Source organism: Pristiophorus japonicus, chromosome 17 (genome assembly GCF_044704955.1).
Source record: "Pristiophorus japonicus isolate sPriJap1 chromosome 17, sPriJap1.hap1, whole genome shotgun sequence".
Lineage (NCBI taxonomy): Eukaryota > Metazoa > Chordata > Chondrichthyes > Pristiophoridae > Pristiophorus > Pristiophorus japonicus.
In genome coordinates, this window is record NC_091993.1 from 54,257,525 (window position 1) to 54,273,067 (window position 15,543).

Genomic DNA, 15,543 nt, shown 5'->3' on the forward strand with positions numbered 1-15,543 from the left:
GGGCAGGTACAGCAGGAGCGGCGAGGTCGGGGCGAAGGAGCGACGAGAGATTATAGAGTGATGTGATCGGGGCCCAGGAGAGGCGAGGGCCCTGGGGCAGCACGGGCCAGCCCACACTGCGATATGTGTGCGCACTGGGTCCGTGCAGCAGAGCAGGTCTCCAGTCGTCTTGGATAATCCTTGCCACTGGACCAAGACCTAGCTCTGTCAAGTCCGTGTGTTGGCTGGTGTGCAACGGCCACCCCACGTTAAAAAAATTCCACGCACAGGCATCTTCCACCCTTCAGGATGTAGTTCGGGATCTGGAATATTAGGTCCTTCACTGAAACACCTGCGAACTCATTGAACTCATCCCTCTTTGGCGTGGAAGCAAGTCATACTCGATCCGAGGGACCGCCTAAGGGAAAAGATATGGGAGGACCAGTGGATGTGGTGTATTTAGATTTTAAGAAGGCATTTGATAAGGTGGCACACAAGAGGTTATTGAACAAAATTAGGGCTCATAGGATTGGGGGCAATATGGATTGAGGATTGATTACGGACAGAAAACAAATGGAATAAACAGGTCATTTTCGGGTTGGCAGGCTGTAACTAGCCACAAGGATCAGTGCTGGGGCCTCAGCTATTCACAATCTATATCAATGATTTGGATGAGGGGACCAAATGTGATATATCCATGTTTGCTGATGATACAAAGCTAGGTGGGAATGTAAGTTATGAGGAGAATGCAAAGAAGCTTCAAGGGGATAGAGACAGAGTATTTTTTAAATGGAGAGAGATTGGGAAATGTTGGTGTTCAGAGGGACCTGGGTGTCCTTGTACACCAATCACTGAAAGTTAACCTGCAGGTACAGCAAGCAATGAAGAAAGCAAATGGTATGTTGGCCTTTATTACAGCAGGATTTGAGTATAAGAGTAGAGGTTTTACTACAATTATATAGGGCCCTGGTGAGACCACACCTGGAGTATTGTGTACAGTTTTGATCTCCTTACCTAAGGAAGGATATACTTGCCATAGAGGGAGTGCAACGAAGGTTCACCAGACTGGTTCCTGGGATGGGGGATTGTCCTATGAGGAGAGATTGAGTAGACAGGGTTTGACAGGGTAGATGCAGGGAGGATGTTTCCCCCGGGCTGGGGAGTCTAGAACCAGGGGTCACAGTCTCAGAATCAGGGGGCGGCCATTTAGGACTGAGATGAGGAGCAACATCTTCACTCAGAGGGTGGTGAATCTTTAGAATTCTCTGCCCTAGAGGGCTGTGGGGGCTCAGTCTTTGAGTGTATTCATGAGAGAGATCGATAGATTTTTGAATATTAAAGGAATCAAGGGATATGGGTTAGTGCCGGCAGGCGGAGTTGAGGTGAAAGGTCAGTCATGATCACATTGAATGACTCCTGCTCTACTTATGTCCTTGTGTATGAGACTGTTGGGTTATTGTGGGAAGTTGGCTTGGCTCAGGGTTCACAGGGCTCACATTTCACTGCTGCTTATTATGGGCTGTGTGGTTGCTATGGGCGCCATGCTTATTATCGGCTGTGCTGACGCTGGCCGCAGGGGGGCGCGGGGGCCCGGGTAACGGTGAGAGCGGCGGGCCGGGGTCAGGAGCAGGAGCAGGAGCAGGACGCGGACTGTCCGGGCTGAGCCTAGCCTCGCACTGCCGGTAAGGGATGCAGCGACTGGCGGGCCGGGGCCCAGGCCCAGGCCCAGGCCCAGGCCCCCAGGTCCCCAGGTCCAGACTAGACCAGGCCAGGCGTGGCCTGGAGGTGGATCCGGGCCCCAGCCCCGCACACACAGCCCGCGGGCGGGGGAAGGAGGCCCGGGTCGGGTTACGGTGAGAACGGCGGGCCGGGGTCCAGGCGGAGGGCCCTGAGGCCTGCAGTCCGAAGGCCCGCTGCCCATACCCGGGCGGAGGAGGTGCGGGAAGTGGGTCAGTGGCCGCTGTGAGGGGCCTGTCCCTTTAAGGCCCTAAGGCACCGATTGGGCAAAGTGTCCCCGGGGATGGCCCGGGGCCCGGTGTGTGTGTCCCTGGGGATGGCCCGGCCCCCGGTGTGTGTGTGAGGTAGACACAGTATTGAGAGTTGTTGGGTGAGGACATGCCAGCTGTCTGCTTGTGATTCAACTCCTTGTGTACGATGGGTATTCATAGAATCATACAGCATGGAGCGAGGCCGTTCGGCCCATCGTGTCTGCGCCGGCCGAGAGCCACCCAGCCTAATCCCACTGTCCAGCTCTCGGTCCGTAGCCCTGCAGGTTACAACACTTCAGGTGCACATCCAAGTACTTTTTAAATGTGGTGAGGGTTTCTGCCTCTACCCCCCCCCCCCCTTTCAGGCAGTGAGTTCCAGACCCCCACCACCCTCTGAGTGAAGACATTTCCCCTCAACTCCCCTCTAAACCTCCCCCCAATTACTTTAAATCTATGCCCCGGTTGTTCCCTTTGTTCCTCTACACTTCTCAGTATCCTACCACTTAATGTGTATTTCCTTACCTTGTTAGACCTCCCCAAATGCATTACCTCACACTTATCCAGATTGAATTCCATTTGCCACTGTTCTGCCCACCTGACTAGTTCATTGATATCTTCCTGCAGTCTACAGCTTTCTTCTTCATTATCAACTACACAGCCTATTTTACTGTCATCTGCAAACTTCTTAATCATACCCCCTATATTCAAGTCCAAGTCATATATACAGGTACCACAAAAAGCAAGGGACCCAGTACTGAGCCCTGCGACACCCACTGGATACAGCCTTCCAGTCACAAAAACACCCCTCAACCATTAGCCTTTGCTTCCTGCCTCTGAGCCAATTTTGGATCCAACTTGCCACTTTGCCCTGGATCCCCATGGGCTTTTACTTTTGTAACCAGTCTGCCATGTGGGATCTAATCAAAAGCCTTGCTAAAATCCATATACACTACATCAAAAGCACTGCCCTCATCGACCCTCCGTGTTACCACCTCAAAAAATTCACTCGTTAGTCAGACATGACATTCCCGTTACAAATCCATGCTGACTGTCCTTGATTAATCCGTGTCTTTCCAAATGAAGATTTATTCTGTCCCTCAGGATTTTTTCCAATAATTTTCCCACCACCGAGGTTAGGCTGACTGGTCTGTAATTACTCGGTCTATCCCTTTCTCTTGTTTTAAACAAAGGTACAACATTAGCAGTCCTCTGGCACTACACCTGTGGCCATAGAGGACTGGAAAATGATGGTTGGTGCCTCTGCTATTTCCTCCTTTGCTTCTCTTAACAGCCTGGGATACATTTAATCTGGGCCTGAGCACTTATCTACCTTCAAAGCTGCTAAGCTTCCTCTCTCTCTATGTTTTATCTCATCCAATATTTTACACTCCTCCTCCCTCATTGCAAAGTCTGCATCGTCCCTCTGTTTTGTGAAAACAGATGCAAAGTATTCATTAAGAATCGTACCCACGTCTTCTGCCTCCACACACACATTTCCTTTATGGTCTCTAATAGACCCCACTCGTTCTCTAGTTATCCTCTTGCTCTTAATGTATTTATAAAACATCTTTGGGTTTTCCCTGATTTTACTTGCCACCATTCTTTCATGCTCTCTGTTTGCTTTGCTGCTAGCTTTTTTTAATTGCACCCCTGCATTTCTTATACTGGAGATTCTGCAGTATTGAGTTCTTGGTATCTGTCATAAGATTCCCTTTTTTTCTTGTTCTTCCATCTAGGGGGCTCTAGATTTGTTAGCCCCACCTGTTTTCTTTAAGGGAACACACTTGCTCTGAACCCTCGGATCTCCTCTTTGAATGCCTCCCACTGCTCTGACACTGATTTACCATCAGGTAGCTGTTTCCTGTCCACTTTGGCCAAATCCCATCTCAGCTCAGCAAAATTGGCTTTACCCCAATGGAGAACTCTTTTTTTTATGGTCCACCTTTGTCCTTTTCCATAACTACCCTAAATCTTACTGAATTATGATCACTAACACTAAAATGCTCTCCCACTGAAACCCCTTCCACCTGCCCCTCTTCATTCCCCAAAACCAAGTCCAGAACCGCCCCCTCCCTTGTTGGGCTTGTTACATACTGGCTAAAGAAGTTCTCCTGAATGCATTTCAGGAATTCCTCATCCTCTGTACCATTCACATGACTTTTTTCCCAGTTAATATTAGGGTAGTTAAAATCCCCCACTATTACAGCTCTATAGTTTTTGCACTTCTCAGCAATGTGCCCACATAATTGCTCTTCAATCTCCCTCTGATTGTTTGGGGGTCCATAGTACACTCCCAGTAATGTGATTGCCCTTTTTTTGTTCTTCAATTCAACCCATATGGCCCTGTTTGATGACCCCTCTAACATATCATCCCTTCTCACAGCTGTAATAGTTTATTTAATCAATACTGTGACACCCCCCCCCCCCCCACTCCTTTTTTATCCCCCTCTCTATCCCATCTGAAAACCCTGTAACCAGAATGTTGAGCTGCCGTACATGCCCTGCTTTCAGCCGTGTTTGTAGTGCGGGCAGGAGTGGCGAGGTCGGAGCCCAGGAGAGGCAAGAGTTCAGGGCCCAGAAAAAGCGAGGGGCCAGTCCACACTGCGATATGTGTGCGCACTAGGTCCGTGCAGCAGAGTAGGTCTCCAGTTGTCTCGGTTAATCCTTGCCACTGGACCAAGACCTCGCTCTGTCGAGCCTGTGTGATGGCTGGGGTGCAATGGCCACCCCACGTTTATAAAAAAAAATCCACGCACAAGCATCTTCCACCCTTCAAGATGTAGTTCGGGACCTGGAATATCATTGAAACATCTGTGAACTAATCCCTTTTTGGCGTGGAAGCAAGTCATCCTCGTTTTGAGGGACTACCTATGATGATGATGAGTAATAGCTATAATATCTTACTTGCAAATGTCTATCTGTGCTCTCAGCTCATCTGCCTTATCCCCTCGACTCCTTGCATTGAAGTATGTGCCATTTAGTGGTGCCAAACTCCCTTGTTTATTTTCTAGCCCCTGTTTCCTCTGTATTCCAAATTCATGTTCTACTTTTCTGCTGCCCAATTCCAGCTTTGCTCCTTTCCCCACTGATCTATTCTCCAGTTCCCATCCCCTTGCCAGGCTAGTTTAAACCCTCCCCAGCTGCACTAGCAAACCCTCCCGTGAGGATACTGGTCCCAGCTCTGTTGAGGTGCAACCCGTCCGGTTTGTACAGGTCCCACCTCCCCCAGAAACAGTCCCAATGCCTCAGGAATCTAAAGCCCTCTCGCCTGCACATTCATTCCTTCTATTCTCCTATTTCTGTACTCACTAGCACGTGGCACCGGCAGTAACCTGGAGATTACTACCCTTGAGGTCCTTTTTAATCTCTCGCCAGCTCCCGAAACTCTGCCTGCAGGACCTCATCCCTCTTCCTACCCATTGGTACCGATATGAACGACAACCTCTGGCTGTTCACTGTCTTCTCCTCCTTCCCCACACCCCCACACCAACCAAATGTCTTTCAGCTGCTTGAGCCTGGCACCAGGGATGCACAAACCATCCCGGAGTCACGTCTGCGGCCGCAGAAACGCCTGTCTGTTCCCCTGACTATTGAATCCCCGACCACTATTGCTCTTCCATTCCTCCCTCCCCCTCCCCGCATTGTTGCCATTGGATGCTGTCTACCATCCGAATAAGGTTTTTCAGGAACTGTCCTGTTCTTTTGGGAGTCCCAAGCTCTTAAATTCCTTCAAAACCTCTCCGCCTCCTTTTTTTTTTAAAGACGCTCCTTAAAACCTACCTCTTTGAACAAGCTTTTGGTCATCTGTCCAAATAGCACCTTGTGTGGCTGGGTGTTGAATTTTGTCTGAGTGAAGCACTATGGGACGTTTCACTATGTTAAAAACACTATATAAATACAAGTTGTTTTGTATTTGTACTCGTGCTGCTGAATCTGCCGTTGAATTCTCGTGCTGTGAATAGTGAAGGTCACTCGCCAGACCTCTGCAGCAGAAGCCTCAATGATTGAAATTCGATTGCTGGTCTCCCCACTGTATAGCTTGATTCCCGCTCTGTGCTGTGTAAGATGATCGGTCTTTTGACCCTAGGCTCTGAGAATTAATTCAGCCAGTGTTCCTGCTCCTGACCACTGTCCAGTGACTCTACTTAAAGTAGATAAATCACCAGGAGCAGATGGCATGCATCCTAGGATGCTAAGGGAGGAAATCATGGAGGTATTGGACATAATATTCCAATCCTCCTTAGATGTGGGGGTAGAGCCACTGGAGAATTGCAAATGTTACACCCTTGTTCAAAAAAGGGTGCAAGGATAAACCCAGCAACTACAGGCCAGTCAGTTTAACCTCGGGAGTGGAGAAGTTTTTAGAAACCGTAATCAGGGACAAAATGAACAATCACTTGACTCGGTCTGGATTAATTAAGGAAAGCCAGCAGGTAAGCTTGTTAAAGGCAAATCGTGTTTAACCAACTTGATTGAGTTTTTTGATGAGGTAAACATAGAAACATAGAAAATAGGTGCAGGAGTAGGCCATTCGGCCCTTCTAGCCTGCACCGCCATTCAATGAGTTCATGGCTGAACATTCAACTTCAGTACCCCATTCCTGCTTTCTCACCATACCCCTTGATTCCCCGAGTAGTAAGGACTTCATCTAACTCCTTTTTGAATATATTTAGTGAATTGGCCTCAACAACTTTCTGTGGTAGAGAATTCCACAGGTTCACCACTCTCTGGGTGAAGAAATTCCTCCTCATCTCGGTCCTAAATGGCTTCCCCATTGATGAGGGTTGATGAGGACAATGAATTGATGTGGTGTACATGGATTTCCAAAAGGCATTTGATAAAGTGCCACACAATAGGCTTGTCAGCAAAGTTGAAGCCCGTGGAATAAAAGGGCCAGTGGCAGTGTGGCGAGAATACTGGTGAGTGGTTCTTTTTCAGACTGGAGGAGGTCGACCACTGCTTTTCTTGATATATACTAATGACTTGGACATGGAGCTCAATTTCAAAATTTGCAGGTGACACAAAACTCTGAAGTACAGTGAGGAGGATAGTGATAAACTTCAGGAAGATATAGTAAGGCTGGTGGGATGGGCGGGGGCGGGCACGGGGCAGATGAAATTTAACGCAGAAAAGTGTGAAGTGATACATTTTGCATTTTGGTGGAAAGAATGAGGAGAGGACATATAAACTAAAGGGTACAATCCTAAAGGGGGTGCATGAACAGAGAGAGACCTGGGGGTATATGTGCATAAATCGTTGAAGGTGGCAGGGAAGGTTGAGAAATCAGTTTAAAAAGGCTTACAGGAATCTGGGTTTCATAAATAGAGATACAAGACTACAAAAGTGTGGCAGTTATGATGAACCTGTATAAACCACTGGTTCGGCCCCAACTGGAGTACTGTGTCCAGTTTTTGGTACCACACTTTAGGAAGGATGTGAAGGCCTTGGAGAAGGTGCAGAAACGATTTACGAGAATGGTTCCTGAGATAAGGGACTACAGTTACGTGGACAGACTGGAGAAGCTGGGGTTGTTCTTGGAGCAGGAAAGATTGAGAGGAGATTTGATCGAGGTGTTCAAAATCGTGTGGGTCTGGATAGAGTAGATGGAGAGAGAGAGACTGTTCCCATTGGCAGAAGGGTCACGAACCAGAGGACACAGATTTAAGGTGATTGGCAAAAGAACCAAAGGTGACGAAAAACATTTTTACACAGCGAGTGGTTAGGATCTGGAATGCGCTGCCTGAAAGGGTGGTGGAGGCAGACTCAGTCGTGGCTTTCAAAAGGGAATTGGATAAAAATCTGAAGGGGGGGGAAAAAAAATTCAGGGCTACGGGAAAAGGGCGGGGGAGTGGGACTAGCTGAGAGTCAGCACGGGCTCGATGGGCCGAATGGCTGCCTTCTGTGATTGTAACCATTCTAAGATTCCTACTGGAAACTGTGTGTGTGGATGTCGGGCAAGGACAGAATCTTGCTTGGCTGTGATGCCCCTTCTAATCAAATAGCCCTTTGCAATTCACTGCCCATGCTTGCAACTGAAGAACCCCTGGATGCAGGGTGGTTGGCACTGATGGAATTTACCCCACTGAGAATTGGGGCTTTCAGAAAGGTGGGGAGAAAAAAGATTGAACGAAACGCCCAACTTATTGGACTATTGCCGGTCAAGGGCTTGTTTTCACCAGTTGCAAAGATTCTGCATGAGACAAACCACCTTGGGGACATCATGGCCTAATTTTACTCCTAAAGGACAGTATGTGGGTAATGAGAGAAAAATGCGGTCCATTTTGAAACGAGTTCTGTGAATGCTCCTATCCGTTGTCTATGATAGAGCTCGGGAGAAAATTGACCCATTCTCTCATTCATTCTCGGGATGTGGGTGTCATTGGCAAGGTTGTCATTTATTGCTCACTCCAAGTTACCCTGAGAAGGGGATGCTTGGCCGCCGCCTTACATAAGAACATAAGAAATTAGGAGCAGGAGTCAGCCACTTGGCCCCTCGAGCCTGTTCCGCCATTCAATAAGGTCATGGCTGATTTGATCTTGGCCTCAGCTCCACTTCCCTGCCTGCTTCCCATAACCCTTCACTCTCATCAAAAATCTGTCTATCTCCACCTTAAATATATTCAAAGACCCAGCCTCCACAGCTCTCTGGGGCAGTGAATTCCAAAGATTCACAACCCTCAGAGAAGAAATTCCTCCTCATTTCCGTTTTAAATGGGCGGCCCCTTATTCTGAAACTATGCCCCCTAGTTCTAGATTCCCCTAGAGTGGAAACACCCACTCTGCATCTACCCTGTCAAGCCCCCTCAGAAACTTGTACGTTTCAATAAGATCACCTCTCACACTTCTAAACTCCAATGAGTATAGTCCCAATCGTTCTTCATAAGACTTGCTTAGGCAGTCCCTCGTATCGAGGATTACTTGCTTCCACGCCAAAAAGGGATGAGTTCACAGGTGTTTCAATGAAGGACCTAATATTCCAGATCCTGAACTACATGTTGAAGGGTGGAAGATGCCTGTGCATGGATTTTTTTTAACGTGGTGGCCGTTGCACCCCAGCCACCAAACGGGCTTGACAGAGCGAGGTCTTGGTCCAGTGGCAAGGGTTAACCAGGACGACTGGAGACCAGCTCTGCTGCACGGACCTAGTGCGCGCACACATCGCAGTGTGGGCTGGCCTGTGCTGCCCCGCGTCTGTTGAGCCCCGAACTCGCGCCTCTCCTGGGCCCCGATCATGTCGCTCTACAATCTCTCGCCGCTCCTTCGCCCTGACCTCGCTGCTCCTGCTGTACCTGCCCACGTTCCAATCAGGGACCCTAAAAGGAGCGAAGGCTCGGCAGCCCGGGAGCAGCGTGATCTCATAAAACAACCCCTTCATCTCTGGAATCAACCTCGTGAATCTTCTCTGAACTGCCTCCAATATAAGTATATCTCTCCTTAAATAAGGAGACTAAAACTGTACACAGTACTCCAGGTGTGGTCTGTAGTAGGACTTCCCTACTTTTATACTCTATCCCCCTTGCAATAAAGGACAACATTCCATTTGCCTTCCTGATTACTTGTACCTGCATGCTAACTTTTGTGCTTCATGTACAAAGATCCCCAGATCCCTTTGTACCTCAGCATTTTGTAATCTCTCCCATTTAAATAATTTGCCTTTTTATTTTCCCACATTATACTCCATCTGCCAAATTTTTGCCCACTCACTTAGTCTATCTATATCACTTTGCAGATTCTTTGTGTCCTCACAACTTGCTTTCCCACCTATCTTTGTATCATCAGCAAATTTGGCTACATTACAATCTGTCCCTTCATCCAAGTCATTAATATAGATTGTAAATAGTTGAGGCCCCAGCACTGATCCCTGTGGCACCCCACTAGTTACTGTTTGCCAACCGGAAAATGACCCATTTATCCCGACTCTCTATTTTCTGTTGGTTAGCCAATCCTCTATCCATGCTAATATATTGCCCCCAACCCTGTGAGCTCTTATCTTGTGCAGTAACCTTATCGAATACCTTCTGGAAATCCAAATACACTACATCCACTGGTTTCCCCCATATCCACTCTGCTCGTTACATCCTCAAAGAACTCCAGCACATTTGTCAAACATGATTTCCCTTTCATAAAACCATGCTGACTGTATTATGATTTTCTAAATGTCCTGCTACCACTTCCTTAATAATGGACTCCAGCATTTTCCCATTGACAGATGTTCGGCTAACTGGTCTATAGTTTCCTGCTTTCTGTCTGCCTTCTTTCTTATATAGGGGCGTTACATTTGTGGTTTTCCAATCTGCTGGGATCTCCCCAGAATCCAGGGAATTTTGATAGATTGCATCCATCATCATCATCATCATCAACATAGGCAGTTCCTCGGAGTCGGGGAAGACTTGCTTCCAGTCTAAAAGTGAGTTCTCAGGTTACTGAGGAGTTCAATGCGGGACCTACAGTCTCTGTCACAGGTAGGCTAGACAATGGTTGAAGGAAAGGGTGGGTGAGGAGTCTGGTTTGCCGCACGTTCCTTCCGCTGTCTGCGCTTGATTTCTGCATGCTCTCAGCGATGAGACTTGAGGTGCTCAGCGCCCTCCCGGATGCACTTCCTCCACTTAGGATGGTGTTTGGCCAGGGACTCCCGTGTCGGTGGGGATGTTGCACTTTATCAGGGAGGCTTTGAGGGTGTTCTTGAAGCGTTTCCTCTGCCCACCTGGGGCTTGTGTGCCGTGCTGAAGCTCCGCATGGAGCACTTGCTCAGGGAGTCTCAAGTCATGTGGACAATGCAGCCCGCCTAACGGAGCTGATTGAGCGTGGTCAGTTCTTCGATGCTGGGGATGTTGGCCTGAGCGAGAATGCTGACATTGGTGCGTCTACCCTGCTAATGGATTTGCAGGATCTTGCGGAGGCAGCACTGGTGGTACTTCTCCAGTATTTTGAGGTGTCTGCTGTATATAGTCCACGTCTTTGAGCCATATAGGAGGGTGGGTATCACTACCGCCCTGTAGACCAAATTTAAAACACGAGAGCAAGAAAGCAGCTCTACAGAAGGCGGAGGTCCAACAAAATACCCGCGACCTAAAAAACAAATGGTTGGAGAAAGTCCAGGGGATCCAGCAGCTAGCCAACAACTACGACGTGCGTGGATTCTCCAGCGCAGTCAAGACCACATATGGCCCAAGCACCCAAGGCCCTACCCTACTGCTGGCCAAGAATGGTGAGGTACTCATCCAGGACAGCGAGGCTGCTGGAAGGAGCATTTCGAAGAGCTCCTTAACTGAGACTCTGTCATCGACGTGAGTGTCCTCGACTCCATCCCACAGCCTGCTACCCGCCACCATCTCAGTACAACCCCAGCCCGGCACGAGATAGAAAAGGCCATCCGTCAGCTGAAGAATAACAAGGCTACAGGAGCGGATGGAATTCCCGCCGAAACACTATTGGTACGAATACATGACCTCATTTCTCTTATCTGGAAAGAGGAAAGCGTGCCGGGAGATCTCGGGGACGCCGTAATCGTGACTATCTTCAAAAAAAGGGGACAACTCTGACTGCGGTAACTATAGAGGAATCTCCCTGCTGTCGGCCAGTGGGAAAGTCATCGCTAGAATTCTCCTCAATCATCTACTCCCTGTGACTGAGGAGCTCCTCCCAGAGTCACAAGACGGATTCTGTCCACTAAGGGGTCCAACGGACGTTATCTTCACCACGCAACAATGCATCCACTAATTTCTGCAGCCACTTCTTTTAAGACCCATTCCGCAGCATGCTACCCACCACGAGCAGGTCCAGGGGACTTGTACACCTTTAGTCCCATTAGTTTGCCTTCGTGATAGTGATTAAGTTTCTCCCGACCTATAGCCCCTTATCAATTATTGAGATTTTTTTTCGTGTCTTCTACTGTGAAGACCGATACAAAATATTTGTTCAAAATGTTTACTTTAGCTACTCTTTTTTTATATACCTGTAGAAGCTCTTACCATCTGTTTTTATATTTCTTGAACCACTGCGTTTTGGCTTCGCTGGGCTATGTCAGAGGGCTGGAGTCACACATGGGCCAGGGCGGCAGGTTTCCATCCCGAAAGGGCATTAGTGAACCGGTTGGGTTTTCCCAACAATGGACAGCTTCATGGTCACTTTTACTGCCCCCAGTTTTTTATTCCGAGACCACAGTTGGGCGGATGGTGTAAACTGCAAGTTTCTGTGTGAAAGTGCAGGCCTCTTCTCTCAGATCCTGCTGAAAATGAATGCTTACCATTTTATTTGAAATCTAACCGGGAGCTTCGGCGGGGTGGGGGGGCGGGGGGGGGCCAGTGGACTGGCAGATAGCTAAGGTAATACCTATAGACCAGTTAGCCTGACATCTGTCGTTGTGAAAATGCTGGAGTCTATTAAAAAGGAAGCGGTAGCAGGACATTTGGAAAAGCATGATTGAGTCAGGCAAAGTCAGCATGGTTTTATGAAAGGGAAGTCATGTGCTGGAGTTCTTTGAGGATGTAGCAAGCAGGGTGGATAAGGAGGAACCAGTGGATGTGGTGTATTTGGATTTCCAGAAGGCATTTGATAAGGTGCCACATAAAAGGTTACTGCACAAGATAAAAGCTCACGGGGTTGGGGGTAATATATTAGCATGGTGAGAGGATTGGCTAACGAACAGAAAACAGAGAGTCGGGATAAATGGGTCATTTTCCGGTTGGCAAACTGTAACTAGTGGGGTGCCGCAGGGATCGGTGCTGGGTCCTCAACTATTTACAATCTGTATTAATGACTTGGATGAAGGAACCGAGTGTAATGTGGCCACGTTTGCTGATGATACAAAGATGGGTGAAAAAGCAAATTGTGAGGTGGGTGCAAAAAATCTGCAAAGGGATATAGATAGGCTAAGCGAGTGGGCAAACATTTGGCAGATGGAGTGTAATGTGGGAAAGTGTGAGGTTATCCACTTTGGCAGAAAAAATAAAAAAGCAAATTATTATTTAAATAGAGAAAAATTACAAAATGCTGCCGTACTGGTGGGGGTGGGGGGTGGGGGTGGTATTTGGGGGTATTTGTGCATGAAACACAAAGTTCGAATGCAGGTACAGCAAGTAATCAGGAAGGCAAATGGAATGTTGGCCTTTATTGCCAGGGGGATATAGTATAAAAGCAGAGGTCCTGCTACAACTGTACAGGGTATTGGTGAGGCCACACCTAGAGTAATGTGTACTGTTTTCGTCTCCGTATTTAAGGAGTCGTCCTCACCATCATCATCATCATAGGCAGTCCCTCGGAATCGAGGAAGACTTGCTTCCACTCTTAACATGAGTTCTTGGGTGGCTGTACAGTCCAATACGAGAACCACAGTCTCTGTCACAGGTGGGGTATACTTGCATTGGAGGCTGATCAGAGAAGGTTCACTAGGTTGATTCTGGAGATGAAGGGTTTGACTTGTGAAGGAAGGTTGAGTAGGTTGGGCCTATACACATTGGAGTTTAGAAGAATGAGAGGTGATCTTATTGAAACATACAAGATAATGAGGGGACTCGACAAGGTGGATGCAGAGAGGATATTTCCACTCATGGGGGAAACTAAAACTAGGGGACATGGTCTCAGAATAAGGGGCCGCCTATTTAAAACTGAGATGAGGAGGAATTTATTCTCAGAAGGTTGTAAATCTGGATTTCTCTGCCCCAGAGAGCTGTGGAGGCTGGGTCATTGAATATATTTAAGGCGGAGATAGACAGATTTTTGAGCAATGAGGGAGTAAAGGGTTATGGGGAGCGGGCAGGGAAGTGGAGCTGAATCCATGATCAGATCAGCCATGATCTTATTGAATGGCAGAGCAGGCTCGAGGGGCCAAATGGCCGGCGACTCCTATTTCTTATGTTCTTATGTTTATTTTTTATTGCCCCTTGTGGGGTTAAGGGTATACTACCTGCTCATTTAAAGCTGCGTTCTCAATGAGGTTTGGTGAAAATAGCAAAGTTGGGAGTTGAGAAAACTGCAAACCAAGCTACTAAAAGGAGACCAGAAACCTGTGATTTTGGGAGTTGCTGGTTAAACATCAGTATTATGCTGTGACTCTTGTACAGGGTGAGGCTGAGAGGAGGGGCTGTGAGCGAGCGCAGCAAATGCCTTTGTATCTGCAGCAGTGAGCCAGAAGTAGTGTCTGCGAAGGTTTGGCACCACTCCGTATGCCCACAGATCAAAGAACTACAATATCTTTGCGCCTCCTACCATTGGTTCTGGGATTGTATTTCAGTGGATGTGAAAATCTGAAGTCCTCTCTCAGTAAAACCCGAGTGTTTCCAATCTTGGGCACTTTTACTATGATTTTTAAAAGTTTTTGCGAGAAAGTGTGATTGGAAATGGTGCCATTGTTTCTCAACCACTCTGATTCGAAATTATGTTCTTTTTTCATTCGCAGTCTACATGAGAAAATCAGACCACTTCCTATTTCAGTGTGTCCCTGGAGCTTGAATAAGCCACAATCATAAAAGCTGGTAATGATATCTGGGAAAGTACAGAACGGAGCTTATTTTTAGTGATCCAATAGCACACTCCCGTTCTGTGACAGTTGGAGCTGGTGCTCTCCACTCTCCCGTCCTGTGACAGTTGGAGCTGGTGCTCTCCACTCTCCCGTCCTGTGACAGTTGGAGCTGGTGCTCTCCACTCTCCCGTCCTGTGACAGTTGGAGCTGGTGCTCTCCACTCTCCCGTCCTGTGACAGTTGGAGCTGGTGCTCTCCACTCTCCCGTCCTGTGACAGTTGGAGCTGGTGCTCTCCACTCTCCTGTCCTGTGACAGTTGGAGCTGGTGCTCTCCACTCTCCTGTCCTGTGACAGTTGGAGCTGGTGCTCTCCACTCTCTGTCCTGTGACAGTTGGAGCTGGTGCTCTCCACTCTCCTGTCCTGTGACAGTTGGAGCTGGTGCTCTCCACTCTCCTGTCCTGTGACAGTTGGAACTGGTGCTCTCCACTCTCCCGTCCTGTGACAGTTGGAGCTGGTGCTCTCCACTCCCTCGTCCTGTGACAGTTGGAACTGGTGCTCTCCACTCTCCCGTTGGTGTAGGAGGAAGGGCTTTAGTTTTCTGAGCAATTGGGACCGCTTCTGGGGAAGGTGGGTCCTATACAAGTCTGACAGGTTACACCTCAACAGAGACGGGACCAATGTTCTCGCGGGTGGTTTTGATAGTACGGTTGGGAGGGCTTTAAATTAGCTTGGCAGGGGGATGGGAACCCAGGAGAGGGCTCTGAGCTAGTTAGTGGGTGAGAGCTCAGATGAACAGAACCCCAAGAAAGAATGCAAAAGGCAGGAGGCAACAGAGCAGAGTAGCACTGGGGTAAGTGTAAACCACAAGGTGATAGCGAGGGACAATATGTATGAATATAAAGGGGCTGCAGGAGGGGTCAAAACTAAAAATCATGGTTTAAAAACTAGTATTAAAACACTCTACCTAAACGCACGCAGCATTCGAAATAAAGTAAATGAGTTGACGGCACAAATCATTACAAATGGGTATGATTTTGTGGCCATTACAGAAATGTGGTTGCAGGGTGGCCAAGACTGGGAATTAAACAGGGGTATCTGACAATTCGGAAAGATAGAC

The 15,543-nt window shown here is 48.1% G+C and overlaps 1 protein-coding gene across 10 annotated transcripts in view; it reads left to right on the plus strand.

The window, feature by feature from the left end:
• The first annotated feature begins 1,559 nt into the window (after positions 1 to 1,559).
• Positions 1,560 to 15,543, plus strand: part of LOC139227740 (serine/threonine-protein kinase 38) — a 107,859-nt gene continuing 93,875 nt past the window's right edge. For 7 of the 10 annotated variants that reach the window (XM_070858733.1, XM_070858729.1, XM_070858732.1 and 4 more), the window contains exon 1: positions 1,560 to 1,661. The gene's annotated coding sequence lies outside the window, so the exon portion shown is untranslated. Of the gene's footprint in view, positions 1,662 to 10,234; positions 10,375 to 15,543 lie in introns of all 10 variants that reach the window. The other 3 variants (XM_070858728.1, XM_070858734.1, XM_070858727.1) reach the window with 2 other exon arrangements.